Below are 22,980 nucleotides of genomic sequence, written 5' to 3' on the forward strand. Positions count from 1 at the left end.
TTGGGGCTCCGGGCTTTCCCTGACGAACGGGGCTTCGACTTTTACCACCAGCTGCACCTGGGCTCCCACTGGAAAAAAACCCCGAAAAATCATGAACGTCGGACGATTACTCCCACACCAAAAGTGCCAGCCAGTCAAGCTCTGGCTGCTCCTCACCGGCCATTGGCAGCGCATCTACAGCACCACAGACATCGGGGCTCCGGGCTTTCCATGACGAACGGGGCTTCGACGTTTACCACCAGCTGCACCTGGGCGCCCACTGAAACAAAACCCCAAAAAATCACGAACGTCGGATGACTGCTCCCACACCGAAAGTGCCAGCCTGTCAAGATCTGGCTGCTCCTCACTGGCCATTGGAAGCGCATCTACAGCACCACAGACATCGGGGCTCCGGGCTTTCCCTGACCAACAGGGCTTCCAAGTTTACCACCATCTGCACCTGGGCGCCCACTAAAAAAAAACCCCAAAAAATCACGAACGTCGGATGATTGCTCCCACACAGAAAGTGCCAGCCAGCCAAGATCTTGCTGCTCCTCAGCGGCCATTGGCAGCGCATCTACAGCACCACAGACATCGGGGCTCCGGGCTTTCCCTGCCGAACAAGGCTTTGACATTTACCACCAGCTGCACCTGAGCTCCCCCTGAAAAAAAACCCCGTAAAATCACGAACGTCGGCCGATTGCTCCCACAACGAAAGTGCCAGCCAGTCAAGCTCTTGCTGCTCCTCACGGGCCATTGGCAGCGCATCTACAGCACCACAGACATCGGGGCTCCGGGCTTTCCCTGACCAACAGGGCTTCAACGTTTACCACCAGCTGCACCTGGGCGCCCACTAAAAAAAAACCCCAAAAAATCAAGAACGTCGGACGATTGCTCTCACACAGAAAGTGCCAGACAGCCAAGCTCTTGCTGCTCCTCAGCGGCCATTGGCAGCGCATCTACAGCACCACAGACATCGGGGCTCCGGGCTTTCCCTGCCGAACAAGGCTTTGACGTTTACCACCAGCTGCACCTGAGCTCCCCCTGAAAAAAAACCCCGTAAAAGCACGAACGTAGGACGATTCCTCCCACACCGAAAGTGCCAGCCAGTCAAGCTCTTGCTGCTCCTCACCGGCCATTGGCAGCGCATCTACAGCACCACACACATCGGGGCTCCGGGCTTTCCCTGACCAACAGGGCTTCGACGATTACCACCAGCTGCACCTGGGCACCCCCTGAAAAAAAACCCCCGAAAAATCACGAACGGAGGACGATTGCTCCCACAACGAAAATGCCAGGCAGTCAAGCTCTTCCTGCTCCTCACCGGCCATTGGAAGCGCATCCACAGCACCACAGACATCGCGGCTCCGGGCTTTCCCTGACGAATGGGGCTTCGAGGTTTACCACCAGCTGCAACTGGGCGCCCAGTGGACAAAATCCCCGAAAAATCACGAACGTCGGCCGATTGCTCCCACACCGATAGTGCCAGCCAGTCAAGCCCTTGCTGCTCCTCACCGGCCATTGGCAGTGCATCTACAGCACCACAGACATCGGGGCTCCGGGCTTTCCCTGACCAACAGGGCTTCGACGTTTACCACCAGCTGCACCTGGGCACCCCCTGAAAAATAACCCCGTAAAATCACGAACGTCGGACGATTGCTCCCACACCGAAAGTGCCAGCCAGTCAAGCCCTTGCTGCTCCTCATGGGCCATTGGCAGCGCATCTACAGCACCACAGACATCGGGGCTCCTGGCTTTCCCTGACCAACAGGGCTTCCAAGTTTACCACCATCTGCACCTGGGCGCCCACTAAAAAAAAACCCCAAAAAATCATGAACGTCGGACGATTGCTCCCACACAGAAAGTGCCAGCCAGTCAATCTCTGGCTGCTCCTCAGCGGCCATTGGCAGCGCATCTACAGCACCACAGACATCGGGGCTCCGGGCTTTCCCTGCCGAACAAGGCTTTGACATTTACCACCAGCTGCACCTGAGCTCCACCTGAAAAAAAACCCCGTAAAATCACGAACGTCGGACGATTCCTCCCACACCGAAAGTGCCAGCCAGTCAAGCTCTTGCTGCTCCTCACCGGCCATTGGCAGTGCATCTACAGCACCACAGACATCGGGGCTCCGGGCTTTCCCTGACCAACAGGGCTTCGACGTTAACCACCAGCTGCACCTGGGCGCCCACTGCAAATAAACCCCGAAACTTCACGAATGTTGGACGATTACTCCCACACCAAAAGTGCCAGCCTGTCAAGCTCTGGCTGCTCCTCACCGGCCATTAGCAGCGCATCTACAGCACCACAGACATCAGGGCTCCGGGCTTTCCATGACGAACAGGGCTTCGACGTTTACCACCAGCTGCACCTGGGCGCCCACTGAAACAAAACCCCAAAAAATCACGAACGTCGGACGATTGCTCCCACACCGGATGTGCCAGCAACTCAAGCTCTTGCTGCTCCTCAGCGGCCATTGGCAGCGCATCTACAGCACCACAGACATCGGGGCTCTGGGCTTTCCCTGCCGAAAAGGCTTTGACATTTACCACCAGCTGCACCTGGGCGCCCACTGAAGAAAAAAACCGAAAAATCACGAACGTCGGACGATTGCTCCCACACCGAAAGTGCCAGCCAGTCAAGCTCTGGCTGCTCCTTAGCGGCCATTGGCAGCACATCTACAGCACCACAGACATCGGGGCTCCGGGCTTTCCCTGACCAACAGGGATTTGACATTTACAACCAGCTGCACCTGGGCACCCCCTGAAGAAAAACCTCGAAAAATCACGAACGGCGGACGATTGCTCCCACACCGAAAGTGCCAGCCTGTCAAGATCTGGCTGCTCCTCACCGGCCATTGGCAGCGCATGTACAGCACCACAGACATCGGGGCTCCGGGCTTTCCCTGCCGAACAAGGCTTTGACATTTACCACCAGCTGCACCTGAGCTCCCCCTGAAAAAAAACCCCGTAAAATCACGAACGTCGGACGATTCCTCCCACACCGAAAGTGCCAGCCAGTCAAGCTCTGTCTGCTCCTCACCGACCATTGGCAGCGCATCTACAGCACCACAGACATTGGGGCTCCGGGCTTTCCCTGACGAACGGGGCTTCGACTTTTACCACCAGCTGCACCTGGGCTCCCACTGGAAAAAAACCCCGAAAAATCATGAACGTCGGACGATTACTCCCACACCAAAAGTGCCAGCCAGTCAAGCTCTGGCTGCTCCTCACCGGCCATTGGCAGCGCATCTACAGCACCACAGACATCGGGGCTCCGGGCTTTCCATGACGAACGGGGCTTCGACGTTTACCACCAGCTGCACCTGGGCGCCCACTGAAACAAAACCCCAAAAAATCACGAACGTCGGATGACTGCTCCCACACCGAAAGTGCCAGCCTGTCAAGATCTGGCTGCTCCTCACTGGCCATTGGAAGCGCATCTACAGCACCACAGACATCGGGGCTCCGGGCTTTCCCTGACCAACAGGGCTTCCAAGTTTACCACCATCTGCACCTGGGCGCCCACTAAAAAAAAACCCCAAAAAATCACGAACGTCGGATGATTGCTCCCACACAGAAAGTGCCAGCCAGCCAAGATCTTGCTGCTCCTCAGCGGCCATTGGCAGCGCATCTACAGCACCACAGACATTGGGGCTCCGGGCTTTCCCTGCCGAACAAGGCTTTGACATTTACCACCAGCTGCACCTGAGCTCCCCCTGAAAAAAAACCCCGTAAAATCACGAACGTCGGCCGATTGCTCCCACAACGAAAGTGCCAGCCAGTCAAGCTCTTGCTGCTCCTCACGGGCCATTGGCAGCGCATCTACAGCACCACAGACATCGGGGCTCCGGGCTTTCCCTGACCAACAGGGCTTCAACGTTTACCACCAGCTGCACCTGGGCGCCCACTAAAAAAAAACCCCAAAAAATCAAGAACGTCGGACGATTGCTCTCACACAGAAAGTGCCAGCCAGCCAAGCTCTTGCTGCTCCTCAGCGGCCATTGGCAGCGCATCTACAGCACCACAGACATCGGGGCTCCGGGCTTTCCCTGCCGAACAAGGCTTTGACGTTTACCACCAGCTGCACCTGAGCTCCCCCTGAAAAAAAACCCCGTAAAAGCACGAACGTAGGACGATTCCTCCCACACCGAAAGTGCCAGCCAGTCAAGCTCTTGCTGCTCCTCACCGGCCATTGGCAGCGCATCTACAGCACCACACACATCGGGGCTCCGGGCTTTCCCTGACCAACAGGGCTTCGACGATTACCACCAGCTGCACCTGGGCGCCCACTGAAAAAAAACCCCGAAAAATCACGAACGTCGGACGATTGCTCCCACACAGAAAGTGCCAGCCACTCACGCTCTTGCTGCTCCTCACCGGCCATTGGCAGCGCATCTACAGCACCACAGACATCGGGGCTCCGGGCTTTCCCTGACCAACAGGGCTTTGACATTTACCACCAGCTGCACCTGGGCACCCCCTGAAAAAAAACCCCCGAAAAATCACGAACGGAGGACGATTGCTCCCACAACGAAAATGCCAGCCAGTCAAGCTCTTCCTGCTCCTCACCGGCCATTGGAAGCGCATCCACAGCACCACAGACATCGCGGCTCCGGGCTTTCCCTGACGAATGGGGCTTCGAGGTTTACCACCAGCTGCAACTGGGCGCCCAGTGGACAAAATCCCCGAAAAATCACGAACGTCGGCCGATTGCTCCCACACCGATAGTGCCAGCCAGTCAAGCCCTTGCTGCTCCTCACCGGCCATTGGCAGTGCATCTACAGCACCACAGACATCGGGGCTCCGGGCTTTCCCTGACCAACAGGGCTTCGACGTTTACCACCAGCTGCACCTGGGCACCCCCTGAAAAATAACCCCGTAAAATCACGAACGTCGGACGATTGCTCCCACACCGAAAGTGCCAGCCAGTCAAGCCCTTGCTGCTCCTCACGGGCCATTGGCAGCGCATCTACAGCACCACAGACATCGGGGCTCCTGGCTTTCCCTGACCAACAGGGCTTCCAAGTTTACCACCATCTGCACCTGGGCGCCCACTAAAAAAAAACCCCAAAAAATCATGAACGTCGGACGATTGCTCCCACACAGAAAGTGCCAGCCAGTCAATCTCTGGCTGCTCCTCAGCGGCCATTGGCAGCGCATCTACAGCACCACAGACATCGGGGCTCCGGGCTTTCCCTGCCGAACAAGGCTTTGACATTTACCACCAGCTGCACCTGAGCTCCACCTGAAAAAAAACCCCGTAAAATCACGAACGTCGGACGATTCCTCCCACACCGAAAGTGCCAGCCAGTCAAGCTCTTGCTGCTCCTCACCGGCCATTGGCAGTGCATCTACAGCACCACAGACATCGGGGCTCCGGGCTTTCCCTGACCAACAGGGCTTCGACGTTAACCACCAGCTGCACCTGGGCGCCCACTGGAAATAAACCCCGAAACTTCACGAATGTTGGACGATTACTCCCACACCAAAAGTGCCAGCCTGTCAAGCTCTGGCTGCTCCTCACCGGCCATTAGCAGCGCATCTACAGCACCACAGACATCAGGGCTCCGGGCTTTCCATGACGAACAGGGCTTCGACGTTTACCACCAGCTGCACCTGGGCGCCCACTGAAACAAAACCCCAAAAAATCACGAACGTCGGACGATTGCTCCCACACCGGATGTGCCAGCAACTCAAGCTCTTGCTGCTCCTCAGCGGCCATTGGCAGCGCATCTACAGCACCACAGACATCGGGGCTCCGGGCTTTCCCTGCCGAAAAGGCTTTGACATTTACCACCAGCTGCACCTGGGCGCCCACTGAAGAAAAAAACCGAAAAATCACGAACGTCGGACGATTGCTCCCACACCGAAAGTGCCAGCCAGTCAAGCTCTGGCTGCTCCTCACCGGCCATTGGCAGTGCATCTACAGCACCACAGACATCGGGCCTCCGGGCTTTCCCTGACGAACAGGGCTTCGACGTTAACCACCAGCTGCACCTGGGCACCCCCTGAAAAATAACCCCGTAAAATCACGAACGTCGGACGGTTCCTCCCACACCGAAAGTGCCAGCCAGTCAATCTCTGGCTGCTCCTCACCGGCCATTGGCAGTGCATCTACAGCACCACAGACATCGGGGCTCCGGGCTTTCCCTGACCAACAGGGCTTTGACATTTACCAGCAGGTGCACCTGGGAACCCCTTAAAAAAAAACCCCGAAAAATCACGAACGGCGGACGATTGCTCCCACATCGAAAGTGCCAGCCTGTCAAGATCTGGCTGCTCCTCACGGGCCATTGGCAGCGCATCTACAGCACCACAGACATCGGGGCTCCGGGCTTTCCCTGACGAACAGGGCTTTGACATTTACCACCAGCTGCACCTGAGCTCCCCCTGAAGAAAACCCCGTAAAAGCACGAACGTAGGACGATTCCTCCCACACCGAAAGTGCCAGCCAGTCAAGCTCTTGCTGCTCCTCACCGGCCATTGGCAGCGCATCTACAGCACCACACACATCGGGGCTCCGGGCTTTCCCTGACCAACAGGGCTTCGACGATTACCACCAGCTGCACCTGGGCGCCCACTGAAAAAAAACCCCGAAAAATCACGAACGTCGGACGATTGCTCCCACACAGAAAGTGCCAGCCACTCACGCTCTTGCTGCTCCTCACCGGCCATTGGCAGCGCATCTACAGCACCACAGACATCGGGGCTCCGGGCTTTCCCTGACCAACAGGGCTTTGACATTTACCACCAGCTGCACCTGGGCACCCCCTGAAAAAAAACCCCCGAAAAATCACGAACGGAGGACGATTGCTCCCACAACGAAAATGCCAGCCAGTCAAGCTCTTCCTGCTCCTCACCGGCCATTGGAAGCGCATCCACAGCACCACAGACATCGCGGCTCCGGGCTTTCCCTGACGAATGGGGCTTCGAGGTTTACCACCAGCTGCAACTGGGCGCCCAGTGGACAAAATCCCCGAAAAATCACGAACGTCGGCCGATTGCTCCCACACCGATAGTGCCAGCCAGTCAAGCCCTTGCTGCTCCTCACCGGCCATTGGCAGTGCATCTACAGCACCACAGACATCGGGGCTCCGGGCTTTCCCTGACCAACAGGGCTTCGACGTTTACCACCAGCTGCACCTGGGCACCCCCTGAAAAATAACCCCGTAAAATCACGAACGTCGGACGATTGCTCCCACACCGAAAGTGCCAGCCAGTCAAGCCCTTGCTGCTCCTCACGGGCCATTGGCAGCGCATCTACAGCACCACAGACATCGGGGCTCCTGGCTTTCCCTGACCAACAGGGCTTCCAAGTTTACCACCATCTGCACCTGGGCGCCCACTAAAAAAAAACCCCAAAAAATCATGAACGTCGGACGATTGCTCCCACACAGAAAGTGCCAGCCAGTCAATCTCTGGCTGCTCCTCAGCGGCCATTGGCAGCGCATCTACAGCACCACAGACATCGGGGCTCCGGGCTTTCCCTGCCGAACAAGGCTTTGACATTTACCACCAGCTGCACCTGAGCTCCACCTGAAAAAAAACCCCGTAAAATCACGAACGTCGGACGATTCCTCCCACACCGAAAGTGCCAGCCAGTCAAGCTCTTGCTGCTCCTCACCGGCCATTGGCAGTGCATCTACAGCACCACAGACATCGGGGCTCCGGGCTTTCCCTGACCAACAGGGCTTCGACGTTAACCACCAGCTGCACCTGGGCGCCCACTGGAAATAAACCCCGAAACTTCACGAATGTTGGACGATTACTCCCACACCAAAAGTGCCAGCCTGTCAAGCTCTGGCTGCTCCTCACCGGCCATTAGCAGCGCATCTACAGCACCACAGACATCAGGGCTCCGGGCTTTCCATGACGAACAGGGCTTCGACGTTTACCACCAGCTGCACCTGGGCGCCCACTGAAACAAAACCCCAAAAAATCACGAACGTCGGACGATTGCTCCCACACCGGATGTGCCAGCAACTCAAGCTCTTGCTGCTCCTCAGCGGCCATTGGCAGCGCATCTACAGCACCACAGACATCGGGGCTCCGGGCTTTCCCTGCCGAAAAGGCTTTGACATTTACCACCAGCTGCACCTGGGCGCCCACTGAAGAAAAAAACCGAAAAATCACGAACGTCGGACGATTGCTCCCACACCGAAAGTGCCAGCCAGTCAAGCTCTGGCTGCTCCTCACCGGCCATTGGCAGTGCATCTACAGCACCACAGACATCGGGCCTCCGGGCTTTCCCTGACGAACAGGGCTTCGACGTTAACCACCAGCTGCACCTGGGCACCCCCTGAAAAATAACCCCGTAAAATCACGAACGTCGGACGGTTCCTCCCACACCGAAAGTGCCAGCCAGTCAATCTCTGGCTGCTCCTCACCGGCCATTGGCAGTGCATCTACAGCACCACAGACATCGGGGCTCCGGGCTTTCCCTGACCAACAGGGCTTTGACATTTACCAGCAGGTGCACCTGGGAACCCCTTAAAAAAAAACCCCGAAAAATCACGAACGGCGGACGATTGCTCCCACATCGAAAGTGCCAGCCTGTCAAGATCTGGCTGCTCCTCACGGGCCATTGGCAGCGCATCTACAGCACCACAGACATCGGGGCTCCGGGCTTTCCCTGACGAACAGGGCTTTGACATTTACCACCAGCTGCACCTGAGCTCCCCCTGAAGAAAACCCCGTAAAAGCACGAACGTAGGACGATTCCTCCCACACCGAAAGTGCCAGCCAGTCAAGCTCTTGCTGCTCCTCACCGGCCATTGGCAGTGCATCTACAGCACCACAGACATCGGGGCTCCGGGCTTTCCCTGACCAACAGGGCATCAACGTTTACCAGCAGCTGCACCTGGGCGCCCACTGAAAAAAAACCCCGAAAAATCACGAACGTCGGACGATTGCTCCCACACCGAAAGTGCCAGCCAGTCAATCTCTTGCTGCTCCTCACCGGCCTTTGGCAGCGCATCTACAGCACCACAGACATCGCGGCTCCGGGCTTTCCCTGACGAACGGGGCTTCGACGTTTACCACCAGCTGCACCTGGGCGCCCAGTGGACAAAATCCCCGAAACTTCACGAATGTTGGACGATTACTCCCACACCAAAAGTGCCAGCCTGTCAAGCTCTGGCTGCTCCTCACCGGCCATTAGCAGCGCATCTACAGCACCACAGACATCAGGGCTCCGGGCTTTCCATGACGAACAGGGCTTCGACGTTTACCACCAGCTGCACCTGGGCGCCCACTGAAACAAAACCCCAAAAAATCACGAACGTCGGACGATTGCTCCCACACCGGATGTGCCAGCAACTCAAGCTCTTGCTGCTCCTCAGCGGCCATTGGCAGCGCATCTACAGCACCACAGACATCGGGGCTCCGGGCTTTCCCTGCCGAACAAGGCTTTGACATTTACCACCAGCTGCACCTGGGCGCCCACTGAAGAGAAAAACCGAAAAATCACGAACGTCGGATGATTGCTCCCACACCGAAAGTGCCAGCCAGTCAAGCTCTGGCTGCTCCTTAGCGGCCATTGGCAGCGCATCTACAGCACCACAGACATCAGGGCTCCGGGCTTTCCCTGACCAACAGGGCTTTGCCATTTACAACCAGGTGCACCTGGGCACCCCCTGAAAAAAAACCCCGAAAAATCACGAACGGCGGACGATTCCTCCCACACCGAAAGTGCCAGCCTGTCAAGATCTGGCTGCTCCTCACCGGCCATTGGCAGCGCATCTACAGCACCACAGACATCGGGGCTCCGGGCTTTCCCTGACCAACAGGGCTTCGACGTTTACCACCAGCTGCACCTGGGCGCCCACTGGAAAAAAACCCCGAAAAATCACGAACGTCGGACGATTGCTCCCACACCGAAAGTGCCAGCCAGTCAAGCTGTTGCTGCTCCTCACCGGCCATTGGCAGCGCATCTACAGCACCACAGACATCGGGGCTCCGGGCTTTCCCTGACGAACGGGGCTTCAACGTTTACCACCAGCTGCAACTGGGCGCCCAGTGGACAAATCCCCGAAAAATCACGAACGTCGGACGATTGCTCGCACACCGTATGTGCCAGCCAGTCAATGTCTGGCTGCTCCTCACCGGCCATTGGCAGCGCATGTACAGCACCACAGACATCGGGGCTCCGGGCTTTCCCTGATGAACGGGGCTTCGACGTTTACCACCAGCTGCACCTGGGCGCCCACTGGAAAAAAACCCCGAAACTTCACCAACGTCGGACGATTGCTCCCACAACGAAAATGCCAGCCAGTCAAGCTCATGCTGCTCCTCCCCGGCCACTGGCATCGCATCTACAGCAACACAGACATCGGGGCTCCAAGCCTTGCCTGACGAACAGGGCTTTGACATTTACCACCAGCTGCACCTGGGCACCCCCTGAAGAAAATCCCCGAAAAATCACGAACGTCGGACGATTGATCCCACACCAGAAGTGCCAGCCTGTCAAGCCCTGGCTGCTCCTCACCGGCCATTGGCAGCGCATCTACAGCACCACAGACATCGGGGCTCCGGGCTTTCCCTGACCAACACGGCTTCGACATTTACCACCAGCTGCACCTGGGCGCCCACTGGAAAAAAACCCCGAAAAATCACGAACGTCGGACGATTGCTCCCACACCGAAAGTGCCAGCCAGTCAAGCTGTTGCTGCTCCTCACCGGCCATTGGCAGCGCATCTACAGCACCACAGACATCGGGGCTCCGGGCTTTCCCTGACGAACGGGGCTTCAACGTTTACCACCAGCTGCAACTGGGCGCCCACTGGACAAATCCCCGAAAAATCACGAACGTCGGACGATTGCTCCCACACCGAATGTGCCAGCCAGTCAATCTCTGGCTGCTCCTCACCGGCCATTGGCAGCGCATGTACAGCACCACAGACATCGGGGCTCCGGGCTTTCCCTGATGAACGGGGCTTCGACGTTTACCACCAGCTGCACCTGGGCGCCCACTGGAAAAAAACCCCGAAACTTCACGAACGTCGGACGATTGCTCCCACAACGAAAATGCCAGCCAGTCAAGCTCATGCTGCTCCTCCCCGGCCATTGGCATCGCATCTACAGCAACACAGACATCGGGGCTCCAAGCCTTGCCTGACGAACAGGGCTTTGACATTTACCACCAGCTGCCCCTGGGCACCCCCTGAAGAAAATCCCCGAAAAATCACGAACGTCGGACGATTGATCCCACACCGAAAGTGCCCTCCTGTCAAGCCCTGGCTGCTCCTCACCGGCCATTGGCAGCGCATCTACAGCACCACAGACATCGGGGCTCCGGGCTTTCCCTGACCAACAGGGCTTCGACATTTACCACCAGCTGCACCTGGGCGCCCACTGAAAAAAAACCCCGAAAAATCATGAACGTCGGACGATTGCTCCCACACCGAAAATGCCAGCCAGTCAAGCTCTGGCTGCTCCTCAGCGGCCATTGGCAGCGCATGTACAGCACCACAGACAACAGGGCTCCGGGCTTTCCCTGACCAACAGGGCTTCGACGTTTACCACCAGCTGCACCTCGGTGCCCACTGAAAAAAAACCCCGAAAAATCACGAACGTCAGACGATTGCTCCCACACCGAAAGTGCCAGCCAGTCAAGCTCTGGCTGCTCCTCAGTGGCCATTGGCAGCGCATCTACAGCACCACAGACATCTGGGCTCCGGGCTTTCCCTGACCAACAGGGCTTCGACGTTTACTACCAGCTGCACCTGGGCGCCCACTGAAAAAAAAAAACCGAAAAATCACAAACGTCGGACGATTGCTACCACACCGAATGTGCCAGCCAGTCAAGCTCTTGCTGCTTTTTGGCGCCCATCGGCAGCGCATCTACAGCACCACAGACATCGGGCCTCCGGGCTTTCCCTGACCAACAGGGCTTCGACGTTTACCACCTGCTGCACCTGGGCGCCCACTGAAACAAAACCCCAATAAATCACCGACGTCGGACGATTGCTCCCACACCGAAAGTGCCAGCCAGTCAAGCTCTTGCTGCTCCTCAGCGGCCATTGGCAGCACATGTACAGCACCACAGACATCGGGGCTCCGGGCTTTCCCTGACGAACGGGGCTTCGACGTTTACCACCAGCTGCAACTGGGCGCCCAGTGGACAAAATCCCCGAAAAATCACGAACGTCGGCCGATTGCTCCCACAACGAAAGTGCCAGCCAGTCAAGCTCTTGCTGCTCCTCACGGGCCATTGGCAGCGCATCTAGAGCACCACAGACATTGGGGCTCCGGGCTTTCCCTGCCGAAAAGGCTTTGACATTTACCACCATCTGCACCTGGGCGCCCACTAAAAAAAAAACCCCAAAAAATCACGAACGTCAGACGATTGCTCCCACACAGAAAGTGCCAGCCAGTCAATCTCTGGCTGCTCCTCAGCGGCCATTGGCAGCGCATCTACAGCACCACAGACATCGGGGCTCCGGGCTTTCCCTGCCGAACAAGGCTTCGACATTTACCACCAGCTGCACCTGGGCTCCCACTGGAAAAAAACCCCGTAAAATCACGAACGTCGGACGATTCCTCCCACACCGAAAGTGCCAGCCAGTCAAGCTCTGTCTGCTCCTCACCGACCATTGGCAGCGCATCTACAGCACCACAGACATCGGGGCTCCGGGCTTTCCATGACGAACGGGGCTTCGACGTTTACCACCAGCTGCACCTGGGCGCCCACTGAAACAAAACCCCAAAAAATCACGAACGTCGGACGACTGCTCCCACACCGAAAGTGCCAGCCAGTCAAGATCTGGCTGCTCCTCACTGGCCATTGGCAGCGCATCTACAGCACCACAGACATCGGAGCTCCGGGCTTTCCCTGACAAACAGGGCTTCTACGTATACCACCAGCTGCACCTGGGCGCCCACTAAAAAAAAACCCCAAAAAATCACGAACGTCGGATGATTGCTCCCACACAGAAAGTGCCAGCCAGCCAAGATCTTGCTGCTCCTCAGCGGCCATTGGCAGCGCATCTACAGCACCACAGACATCGGGGCTCCGGGCTTTCCCTGCCGAACAAGGCTTTGACATTTACCACCAGCTGCACCTGAGCTCCCCCTGAAAAAAAACCCCGTAAAATCACGAACGTCGGCCGATTGCTCCCACAACGAAAGTGCCAGCCAGTCAAGCTCTTGCTGCTCCTCACGGGCCATTGGCAGCGCATCTACAGCACCACAGACATCGGGGCTCCGGGCTTTCCCTGACAACAGGGCTTCAACGTTTACCACCAGCTGCACCTGGGCGCCCACTAAAAAAAAACCCCAAAAAATCAAGAACGTCGGACGATTGCTCCCACACAGAAAGTGCCAGCCAGCCAAGCTCTTGCTGCTCCTCAGCGGCCATTGGCAGCGCATCTACAGCACCACAGACATCGGGGCTCCGGGCTTTCCCTGCCGAACAAGGCTTTGACGTTTACCACCAGCTGCACCTGAGCTCCCCCTGAAAAAAAACCCCGTAAAAGCACGAACGTAGGACGATTCCTCCCACACCGAAAGTGCCAGCCAGTCAAGCTCTTGCTGCTCCTCACCGGCCATTAGCAGCGCATCTACAGCACCACAGACATCAGGGCTCCGGGCTTTCCATGACGAACAGGGCTTCGACGTTTACCACCAGCTGCACCTGGGCGCCCACTGAAACAAAACCCCAAAAAATCACGAACGTCGGACGATTGCTCCCACACCGGATGTGCCAGCAACTCAAGCTCTTGCTGCTCCTCAGCGGCCATTGGCAGCGCATCTACAGCACCACAGACATCGGGGCTCCGGGCTTTCCCTGCCGAAAAGGCTTTGACATTTACCACCAGCTGCACCTGGGCGCCCACTGAAGAAAAAAACCGAAAAATCACGAACGTCGGACGATTGCTCCCACACCGAAAGTGCCAGCCAGTCAAGCTCTGGCTGCTCCTCACCGGCCATTGGCAGTGCATCTACAGCACCACAGACATCGGGCCTCCGGGCTTTCCCTGACGAACAGGGCTTCGACGTTAACCACCAGCTGCACCTGGGCACCCCCTGAAAAATAACCCCGTAAAATCACGAACGTCGGACGGTTCCTCCCACACCGAAAGTGCCAGCCAGTCAATCTCTGGCTGCTCCTCACCGGCCATTGGCAGTGCATCTACAGCACCACAGACATCGGGGCTCCGGGCTTTCCCTGACCAACAGGGCTTTGACATTTACCAGCAGGTGCACCTGGGAACCCCTTAAAAAAAAACCCCGAAAAATCACGAACGGCGGACGATTGCTCCCACATCGAAAGTGCCAGCCTGTCAAGATCTGGCTGCTCCTCACGGGCCATTGGCAGCGCATCTACAGCACCACAGACATCGGGGCTCCGGGCTTTCCCTGACGAACAGGGCTTTGACATTTACCACCAGCTGCACCTGAGCTCCCCCTGAAGAAAACCCCGTAAAAGCACGAACGTAGGACGATTCCTCCCACACCGAAAGTGCCAGCCAGTCAAGCTCTTGCTGCTCCTCACCGGCCATTGGCAGTGCATCTACAGCACCACAGACATCGGGGCTCCGGGCTTTCCCTGACCAACAGGGCATCAACGTTTACCAGCAGCTGCACCTGGGCGCCCACTGAAAAAAAACCCCGAAAAATCACGAACGTCGGACGATTGCTCCCACACCGAAAGTGCCAGCCAGTCAATCTCTTGCTGCTCCTCACCGGCCTTTGGCAGCGCATCTACAGCACCACAGACATCGCGGCTCCGGGCTTTCCCTGACGAACGGGGCTTCGACGTTTACCACCAGCTGCACCTGGGCGCCCAGTGGACAAAATCCCCGAAACTTCACGAATGTTGGACGATTACTCCCACACCAAAAGTGCCAGCCTGTCAAGCTCTGGCTGCTCCTCACCGGCCATTAGCAGCGCATCTACAGCACCACAGACATCAGGGCTCCGGGCTTTCCATGACGAACAGGGCTTCGACGTTTACCACCAGCTGCACCTGGGCGCCCACTGAAACAAAACCCCAAAAAATCACGAACGTCGGACGATTGCTCCCACACCGGATGTGCCAGCAACTCAAGCTCTTGCTGCTCCTCAGCGGCCATTGGCAGCGCATCTACAGCACCACAGACATCGGGGCTCCGGGCTTTCCCTGCCGAACAAGGCTTTGACATTTACCACCAGCTGCACCTGGGCGCCCACTGAAGAGAAAAACCGAAAAATCACGAACGTCGGATGATTGCTCCCACACCGAAAGTGCCAGCCAGTCAAGCTCTGGCTGCTCCTTAGCGGCCATTGGCAGCGCATCTACAGCACCACAGACATCAGGGCTCCGGGCTTTCCCTGACCAACAGGGCTTTGCCATTTACAACCAGGTGCACCTGGGCACCCCCTGAAAAAAAACCCCGAAAAATCACGAACGGCGGACGATTCCTCCCACACCGAAAGTGCCAGCCTGTCAAGATCTGGCTGCTCCTCACCGGCCATTGGCAGCGCATCTACAGCACCACAGACATCGGGGCTCCGGGCTTTCCCTGACCAACAGGGCTTCGACGTTTACCACCAGCTGCACCTGGGCGCCCACTGGAAAAAAACCCCGAAAAATCACGAACGTCGGACGATTGCTCCCACACCGAAAGTGCCAGCCAGTCAAGCTGTTGCTGCTCCTCACCGGCCATTGGCAGCGCATCTACAGCACCACAGACATCGGGGCTCCGGGCTTTCCCTGACGAACGGGGCTTCAACGTTTACCACCAGCTGCAACTGGGCGCCCAGTGGACAAATCCCCGAAAAATCACGAACGTCGGACGATTGCTCGCACACCGTATGTGCCAGCCAGTCAATGTCTGGCTGCTCCTCACCGGCCATTGGCAGCGCATGTACAGCACCACAGACATCGGGGCTCCGGGCTTTCCCTGATGAACGGGGCTTCGACGTTTACCACCAGCTGCACCTGGGCGCCCACTGGAAAAAAACCCCGAAACTTCACCAACGTCGGACGATTGCTCCCACAACGAAAATGCCAGCCAGTCAAGCTCATGCTGCTCCTCCCCGGCCACTGGCATCGCATCTACAGCAACACAGACATCGGGGCTCCAAGCCTTGCCTGACGAACAGGGCTTTGACATTTACCACCAGCTGCACCTGGGCACCCCCTGAAGAAAATCCCCGAAAAATCACGAACGTCGGACGATTGATCCCACACCAGAAGTGCCAGCCTGTCAAGCCCTGGCTGCTCCTCACCGGCCATTGGCAGCGCATCTACAGCACCACAGACATCGGGGCTCCGGGCTTTCCCTGACCAACACGGCTTCGACATTTACCACCAGCTGCACCTGGGCGCCCACTGGAAAAAAACCCCGAAAAATCACGAACGTCGGACGATTGCTCCCACACCGAAAGTGCCAGCCAGTCAAGCTGTTGCTGCTCCTCACCGGCCATTGGCAGCGCATCTACAGCACCACAGACATCGGGGCTCCGGGCTTTCCCTGACGAACGGGGCTTCAACGTTTACCACCAGCTGCAACTGGGCGCCCACTGGACAAATCCCCGAAAAATCACGAACGTCGGACGATTGCTCCCACACCGAATGTGCCAGCCAGTCAATCTCTGGCTGCTCCTCACCGGCCATTGGCAGCGCATGTACAGCACCACAGACATCGGGGCTCCGGGCTTTCCCTGATGAACGGGGCTTCGACGTTTACCACCAGCTGCACCTGGGCGCCCACTGGAAAAAAACCCCGAAACTTCACGAACGTCGGACGATTGCTCCCACAACGAAAATGCCAGCCAGTCAAGCTCATGCTGCTCCTCCCCGGCCATTGGCATCGCATCTACAGCAACACAGACATCGGGGCTCCAAGCCTTGCCTGACGAACAGGGCTTTGACATTTACCACCAGCTGCCCCTGGGCACCCCCTGAAGAAAATCCCCGAAAAATCACGAACGTCGGACGATTGATCCCACACCGAAAGTGCCCTCCTGTCAAGCCCTGGCTGCTCCTCACCGGCCATTGGCAGCGCATCTACAGCACCACAGACATCGGGGCTCCGGGCTTTCCCTGACCAACAGGGCTTCGACATTTACCACCAGCTGCACCTGGGCGCCCACTGAAAAAAAACCCCGAAAAATCATGAACGTCGGACGATTGCTCCCACACCGAAAATGCCAGCCAGTCAAGCTCTGGCTGCTCCTCAGCGGCCATTGGCAGCGCATGTACAGCACCACAGACAACAGGGCTCCGGGCTTTCCCTGACCAACAGGGCTTCGACGTTTACCACCAGCTGCACCTCGGTGCCCACTGAAAAAAAACCCCGAAAAATCACGAACGTCAGACGATTGCTCCCACACCGAAAGTGCCAGCCAGTCAAGCTCTGGCTGCTCCTCAGTGGCCATTGGCAGCGCATCTACAGCACCACAGACATCTGGGCTCCGGGCTTTCCCTGACCAACAGGGCTTCGACGTTTACTACCAGCTGCACCTGGGCGCCCACTGAAAAAAAAAAACCGAAAAATCACAAACGTCGGACGATTGCTACCACACCGAATGTGCCAGCCAGTCAAGCTCTTGCTGCTTTTTGGCGCCCATCGGCAGCGCATCTACAGCACCACAGACATCGGGCCTCCGGGCTTTCCCTGACCAACAGGGCTTCGACGTTTACCACCTGCTGCACCTGGGCGCCCACTGAAACAAAACCCCAATAAATCACCGACGTCGGACGATTGCTCCCACACCGAAAGTGCCAGCCAGTCAAGCTCTTGCTGCTCCTCAGCGGCCATTGGCAGCACATGTACAGCACCACAGACATCGGGGCTCCGGGCTTTCCCTGACGAACGGGGCTTCGACGTTTACCACCAGCTGCAACTGGGCGCCCAGTGGACAAAATCCCCGAAAAATCACGAACGTCGGCCGATTGCTCCCACAACGAAAGTGCCAGCCAGTCAAGCTCTTGCTGCTCCTCACGGGCCATTGGCAGCGCATCTAGAGCACCACAGACATTGGGGCTCCGGGCTTTCCCTGCCGAAAAGGCTTTGACATTTACCACCATCTGCACCTGGGCGCCCACTAAAAAAAAAACCCCAAAAAATCACGAACGTCAGACGATTGCTCCCACACAGAAAGTGCCAGCCAGTCAATCTCTGGCTGCTCCTCAGCGGCCATTGGCAGCGCATCTACAGCACCACAGACATCGGGGCTCCGGGCTTTCCCTGCCGAACAAGGCTTCGACATTTACCACCAGCTGCACCTGGGCTCCCACTGGAAAAAAACCCCGTAAAATCACGAACGTCGGACGATTCCTCCCACACCGAAAGTGCCAGCCAGTCAAGCTCTGTCTGCTCCTCACCGACCATTGGCAGCGCATCTACAGCACCACAGACATCGGGGCTCCGGGCTTTCCATGACGAACGGGGCTTCGACGTTTACCACCAGCTGCACCTGGGCGCCCACTGAAACAAAACCCCAAAAAATCACGAACGTCGGACGACTGCTCCCACACCGAAAGTGCCAGCCAGTCAAGATCTGGCTGCTCCTCACTGGCCATTGGCAGCGCATCTACAGCACCACAGACATCGGAGCTCCGGGCTTTCCCTGACAAACAGGGCTTCTACGTATACCACCAGCTGCACCTGGGCGCCCACTAAAAAAAAACCCCAAAAAATCACGAACGTCGGATGATTGCTCCCACACAGAAAGTGCCAGCCAGCCAAGATCTTGCTGCTCCTCAGCGGCCATTGGCAGCGCATCTACAGCACCACAGACATCGGGGCTCCGGGCTTTCCCTGCCGAACAAGGCTTTGACATTTACCACCAGCTGCACCTGAGCTCCCCCTGAAAAAAAACCCCGTAAAATCACGAACGTCGGCCGATTGCTCCCACAACGAAAGTGCCAGCCAGTCAAGCTCTTGCTGCTCCTCACGGGCCATTGGCAGCGCATCTACAGCACCACAGACATCGGGGCTCCGGGCTTTCCCTGACAACAGGGCTTCAACGTTTACCACCAGCTGCACCTGGGCGCCCACTAAAAAAAAACCCCAAAAAATCAAGAACGTCGGACGATTGCTCCCACACAGAAAGTGCCAGCCAGCCAAGCTCTTGCTGCTCCTCAGCGGCCATTGGCAGCGCATCTACAGCACCACAGACATCGGGGCTCCGGGCTTTCCCTGCCGAACAAGGCTTTGACGTTTACCACCAGCTGCACCTGAGCTCCCCCTGAAAAAAAACCCCGTAAAAGCACGAACGTAGGACGATTCCTCCCACACCGAAAGTGCCAGCCAGTCAAGCTCTTGCTGCTCCTCACCGGCCATTGGCAGCGCATCTACAGCACCACAGACATCGGGGCTCCGGGCTTTCCCTGACCAACAGGGCTTCGACGTTTACCACCAGCTGCACCTGGGCGCCCACTGAAAAAAAACCCCCGAAAAATCACGAACGGAGGACGATTGCTCCCACAACGAAAATGCCAGCCAGTCAAGCTCTTCCTGCTCCTCACCGGCCATTGGAAGCGCATCCAAAGCACCACAGACATCGCGGCTCCGGGCTTTCCCTGACGAATGGGGCTTCGACGTTTACCACCAGCTGCAACTGGGCGCCCAGTGGACAAAATCCCCGAAAAATCACGAACGTCGGCCGATTGCTCCCACACCGATAGTGCCAGCCAGTCAAGCCCTTGCTGCTCCTCACCGGCCATTGGCAGTGCATCTACAGCACCACAGACATCGGGGCTCCGGGCTTTCCCTGACCAACAGGGCTTCGACGTTTACCACCAGCTGCACCTGGGCACCCCCTGAAAAATAACCCCGTAAAATCACGAACGTCGGACGATTGCTCCCACACCGAAAGTGCCAGCCAGTCAAGCCCTTGCTGCTCCTCACGGGCCATTGGCAGCGCATCTACAGCACCACAGACATCGGGGCTCCTGGCTTTCCCTGACCAACAGGGCTTCCAAGTTTACCACCATCTGCACCTGGGCGCCCACTAAAAAAAAACCCCAAAAAATCATGAACGTCGGACGATTGCTCCCACACAGAAAGTGCCAGCCAGTCAATCTCTGGCTGCTCCTCAGCGGCCATTGGCAGCGCATCTACAGCACCACAGACATCGGGGCTCCGGGCTTTCCCTGCCGAACAAGGCTTTGATATTTACCACCAGCTGCACCTGAGCTCCACCTGAAAAAAAACCCCGTAAAATCACGAACGTCGGACGATTCCTCCCACACCAAAAGTGCCAGCCAGTCAAGCTCTTGCTGCTCCTCACCGGCCATTGGAAGTGCATCTACAGCACCACAGACATCGGGGCTCCGGGCTTTCCCTGACCAACAGGGCTTCGACGTTAACCACCAGCTGCACCTGGGCGCCCACTGGAAATAAACCCCGAAACTTCACGAATGTTGGACGATTACTCCCACACCAAAAGTGCCAGCCTGTCAAGCTCTGGCTGCTCCTCACCGGCCATTAGCAGCGCATCTACAGCACCACAGACATCAGGGCTCCGGGCTTTCCATGACGAACAGGGCTTCGACGTTTACCACCAGCTGCACCTGGGCGCCCACTGAAACAAAACCCCCAAAAATCACGAACGTCGGACGATTGCTCCCACACCGGATGTGCCAGCAACTCAAGCTCTTGCTGCTCCTCAGCGGCCATTGGCAGCGCATCTACAGCACCACATATATCGGGGCTCCGGGCTTTCCCTGCCGAAAAGGCTTTGACATTTACCACCAGCTGCACCTGGGCGCCCACTGAAGAAAAAACCGAAAAATCACGAACGTCGGATGATTGCTCCCACATCGAAAGTGCCAGCCTGTCAAGATCTGGCTGCTCCTCAGCGGCCATTGGCAGCGCATCTACAGCACCACAGACATCGGGGCACCGGGCTTTCCCTGACAAACAGGGCTTCGACGTATACAACCAGCTGCACCTGGGCGCCCACTGAAAAAATCCCCGAAAAATCATGAACGTCGGCCGATTGCTCCCACACCGAAAGTGCCAGCCAGTCAAGCTCTTGCTGCTCCTCACGGGCCATTGGCAGCGCATCTACAGCACCACAGACATCGGGGCTCCGGGCTTTCCCTGACCAACAGGGCTCTGACATTTACCACCAGCTGCACCTGAGCTCCCCCTGAAAAAAAACCCCGTAAAAGCACGAACGTAGGACGATTCCTCCCACACCGACAGTGCCAGCCAGTCAATCTCTTGCTGCTCCTCACCGGCCTTTGGCAGCGCATCTACAGCACCACAGACATCGCGGCTCCGGGCTTTCCCTGACGAACGGGGCTTCGACGTTTACCACCAGCTGCACCTGGGCGCCCAGTGGACAAAATCCCCGAAACTTCACGAATGTTGGACGATTACTCCCACACCAAAAGTGCCAGCCTGTCAAGCTCTGGCTGCTCCTCACCGGCCATTAGCAGCGCATCTACAGCACCACAGACATCAGGGCTCCGGGCTTTCCATGACGAACAGGGCTTCGACGTTTACCACCAGCTGCACCTGGGCGCCCACTGAAACAAAACCCCAAAAAATCACGAACGTCGGACGATTGCTCCCACACCGGATGTGCCAGCAACTCAAGCTCTTGCTGCTCCTCAGCGGCCATTGGCAGCGCATCTACAGCACCACAGACATCGGGGCTCCGGGCTTTCCCTGCCGAACAAGGCTTTGACATTTACCACCAGCTGCACCTGGGCGCCCACTGAAGAGAAAAACCGAAAAATCACGAACGTCGGATGATTGCTCCCACACCGAAAGTGCCAGCCAGTCAAGCTCTGGCTGCTCCTTAGCGGCCATTGGCAGCGCATCTACAGCACCACAGACATCGGGGCTCCGGGCTTTCCCTGACCAACAGGGCTTTGACATTTACAACCAGGTGCACCTGGGCACCCCCTGAAAAAAAACCCCGAAAAATCACGAACGGCGGACGATTCCTCCCACACCGAAAGTGCCAGCCTGTCAAGATCTGGCTGCTCCTCACCGGCCATTGGCAGCGCATCTACAGCACCACAGACATCGGGGCTCCGGGCTTTCCCTGACCAACAGGGCTTCGACGTTTACCACCAGCTGCACCTGGGCGCCCACTGGAAAAAAACCCCGATAAATCACGAACGTCGGACGATTGCTCGCACACCGAATGTGCCAGCCAGTCAATCTCTGGCTGCTCCTCACCGGCCATTGGCAGCGCATGTACAGCACCACAGACATCGGGGCTCCGGGCTTTCCCTGATGAACGGGGCTTCGACGTTTACCACCAGCTGCACCTGGGCGCCCACTGGAAAAAAACCCCGAAACTTCACGAACGTCGGACGATTGCTCCCACAACGAAAATGCCAGCCAGTCAAGCTCATGCTGCTCGTCCCCGGCCATTGGCATCGCATCTACAGCAACACAGACATCGGGGCTCCAAGCCTTGCCTGACGAACAGGGCTTTGACATTTACCACCAGCTGCACCTGGGCACCCCCTGAAGAAAATCCCCGAAAAATCACGAACGTCGGACGATTGATCCCACACCGAAAGTGCCAGCCTGTCAAGCCCTGGCTGCTCCTCACCGGCCATTGGCAGCGCATCTACAGCACCACAGACATCGGGGCTCCGGGCTTTCCCTGACCAACAGGGCTTCGACATTTACCACCAGCTGCACCTGGGCGCCCACTGAAAAAAACCCCGAAAAATCATGAACGTCGGACGATTGCTCCCACACCGAAAGTGCCAGCCAGTCAAGCTCTTGCTGCTCCTCAGCGGCCATTGGCAGCGCATCTACAGCACCACAGACATTGGGGCTCCCTGCTTTCCCTGACGAACAGGGTTTTGACGTTTATCACCAGCTGCACCTTGGCCGCCCACTGAAAAAAACCCCGAAAAATCATGAACGTCGGACGATTGCTCCCACACCGAAAGTGCCAGCCAGTCAAGCTCTTGCTGCTCCTCAGGGGCCATTGGCAGCGCATCTACAGCACCACAGACATCGGGGCTCCGGGCTTTCCCTGACCAACAGGGCTTCGACGTTTACCAGCAGCTGCACCTGGGCGCCCACTG

Source organism: Chlamydotis macqueenii, chromosome W (assembly GCF_036417535.1).
Source record: "Chlamydotis macqueenii isolate bChlMac1 chromosome W, bChlMac1.mat, whole genome shotgun sequence".
Taxonomy (NCBI): domain Eukaryota; kingdom Metazoa; phylum Chordata; class Aves; order Otidiformes; family Otididae; genus Chlamydotis; species Chlamydotis macqueenii.